The sequence below is a fragment of the Cyanistes caeruleus genome, chromosome 5, assembly GCF_971803275.1.
Source record: "Cyanistes caeruleus chromosome 5, bCyaCae1.hap1.1, whole genome shotgun sequence".
NCBI classification, from domain to species: domain Eukaryota; kingdom Metazoa; phylum Chordata; class Aves; order Passeriformes; family Paridae; genus Cyanistes; species Cyanistes caeruleus.
The window spans coordinates 71,090-74,494 of record NC_141705.1 but is presented as its reverse complement, the minus strand read 5'-3'; positions in this window follow the sequence as shown (position 1 = coordinate 74,494).

Sequence of the window (3,405 nt, the reverse complement as noted above, 5' to 3'; positions counted from 1 at the left end):
GGTGATGTACTTTAATATCTGTTATGCATTGTGTCTGTGTGTACAAATATAAAAGATCAATATTATAGAAATAGATATTAAAAACATGTAAAACAAGGGTTTAATTGTTTTTTATTTGGTTAGTGGCTTAGAGGCAGGGCTTTTAAATGATTAATATAGAAATGAAAATATACACATCTATAATAAAGAAATGTATATAGGGTGATAGATAGGGAGATATATAGATAGGGAGATATAGAGATAGGGAGATAGATAGGGGGATAAATAGATAGATAGATAGATAGATAGATAGATAGATAGATAGATAGAGAGATAGAGTGATAGAGAGAGAGAGATATAGCCATAAATAAGAAATAAACACAAATTATCTATATCTAGACAAGCTGGTTAATATTCAATATGAAAAATATACGGATAGATGGTAATGTATTTTAATATCTGTTGTGCATTATATCTCTGTGTGTATAAATAAAGAAAATCAATATTATAGAAATAGATATTATAAATCTTTCAATCAAGGGAATTACTGGTTTTTATTTGGTTACAGGCATGGCATTTAAATGAATAATATAGAAATGAAAATATACACATCTATAATAAAGAAATAAATATAGGGAGATATATAGATAGATAGATAGATAGATAGATAGATAGATAGATAGAGCCATAAAAGAAGAAATGAATACCAGTAATCCAAATCTGGACAAGTAAATTAATTATCAGTGTGAAAACTATATAGATAGATGGTAATGTACTTTAATATCTGTTATGCATTATATCTGTGTGTATAAATATAGAAGATAAATATTATAGAAAAATATATTAATTTTTTTATACAAGGGGCTTTTCTTTTTTTTTATTTAATTAAAGGCAAGGCATTTAAATGAATAATATAGAAATGAAAATATACACATCTAGAAGAAAGAAATGTATGTAGTGATATAGATAGATAGATAGATAGATAGATAGATAGATAGAGCCATAAAAGAAGAAATGAATTCCAGTAATCCAAATCTGGACAAGTAAATTAATGATCAGTATGAAAACTATAGGGATAGATGGTGATGTACTTTAATATCTGTTATGCATTGTGTCTGTGTGTACAAATATAAAAATTAATATTATAGAAATAGATATTAAAAACATGTAAAACAAGGGTTTAATTGTTTTTTATTTGGTTAGTGGCTTAGAGGCAGGGCTTTTAAATGATTAATATAGAAATGAAAATATACACATCTATAATAAAGAAACGTATATAGGGTGATAGAGAGATATATAGATAGGGAGATACATAGATAGATAGATAGATAGATAGATAGATAGATAGATAGATAGATAGATAGACAGAGAGATAGAGTGATAGAGAGATAGAGAGATATAGCCATAAATAAGAAATAAACACAAATTATCTATATCTAGACAAGCTGGTTAATATTCAATATGAAAAATATACGGATAGATGGTAATGTATTTTAATATCTGTTGTGCATTATATCTCTGTGTGTATAAATAAAGAAAATCAATATTATAGAAATAGATATTATAAATCTTTCAATCAAGGGAATTACTGGTTATTATTTGGTTACAGGCATGGCATTTAAATGAATAATATAGAAATGAAAATATACACACCTATAAGAAAGAAATAAATATAGGGAGATAGATAGATAGATAGATAGATAGATAGATAGATAGATAGATAGAGCCATAAAAGAAGAAATGAATACCAGTAATCCAAATCTGGACAAGTAAATTAATGATCAGTATGAAAACTATATTGATAGATGGTAATGTGCTTTAATATCTGTTATGCATTATATCTGTGTGTATAAATATAGAAGGTCAATATTATAGGAAAATATATTAATTTTTTTATACAAGGGCCTTTTCTTTTTTTATTTAATTAAAGGCATGGCATTCAAATGAATAATATAGAAATGAAAATATACACATCTATAAGAAAGAAATATATGTAGTGAGATAGATAGATAGATAGATAGATAGATAGATAGATAGAGCCATAAAAGAAGAAATGAATTCCAGTAATCCAAATCTGGACAAGTAAATTAATGATCAGTATGAAAACTATAGGGATAGATGGTGATGTACTTTAATATCTGTTATGCATTGTGTCTGTGTGTACAAATATAAAAGATTAATATTATAGAAATAGATATTAAAAACATGTAAAACAAGGGTTTAATTGTTTTTTATTTGGTTAGTGGCTTAGAGGCAGGGCTTTTAAATGATTAATATAGAAATGAAAATATACACATCTATAATAAAGAAATGTATATAGGGTGATAGATAGGGAGATATATAGATAGGGAGATATAGAGATAGGGAGATAGATAGGGGGATAAATAGATAGATAGATAGATAGATAGATAGATAGATAGATAGATAGATAGATAGATAGATAGATAGATAGATAGATAGATAGATGGAGCCATAAAAGAAGATATAAATACCAGTAATCCAAATCTGGACAAGTAAATTAATGATTAGTTTGAAAACTATAGGGATAGATGGTGATGTACTTTAATATCTGTTATGCATTGTATCTGTGTGTACAAATATAAAAGATCAATATTATAGAAATAGATATTAAAAACATTTAAAACAAGGGTTTAATTGTTTTTTATTTGGTTAGAGGCTGAGATGCAGGGCTTTTAAATGATTAATATAGAAATGAAAATATACACATCTATAAAAAAGAAATAAATATAGGGAGCTATATATATAAATTGAAATAAAAACAAATAAACACAAGTAATCTAAAACTAGACAAGTAGATTAATATTCAATATGAAAAATATGTGGATAGACGTTCATTTTATATTTATATATAAATATATATAAATATTTACATTATTTATATTTTAATTTTTATATTGATTATGCATTATGTCTATGTGTATAAATATAGATCAATATGATAGAAATAAATATTAAATACAATTAAATGAGGGGGTATTTTGTTTTTTATTTGGTTAGCGGCAGGGCTTGCTAAGTTTCGATGCGGGGGTTTTTGGGGGAGTTCCTTGGAGAGGAGTTTTTGGAAGGGGGTTGCACACGTGGTTTCTTGCCTCGCTTCTCTGCACGTGCTGGGGCGCCCCCCCGCCCACCCCAGGCTGAGCTGTGCGGCAGTGCTGTTGCCTTGTGGGCACAGAGCGGTACTGCAGCTGTGCTCCTAGCCAGGTGGGACCGGGCGGGGCCGAGCCCAGCCGAAGCGTGCGGGCCCGAACCGAGCCGAAGCGGGCTGGAAAGAGCCGAACTGAGCGGAGCTGCGTCGGGACCCCACCCCGCAGGAGCCGGCCGGGAGGACCCCAGCAGAGGCGTTGACTCCAATGCCTGCCGCCGCAGGCGGGGCCGCCACCCAGCTACGGAGCCACTGAGCCCCGC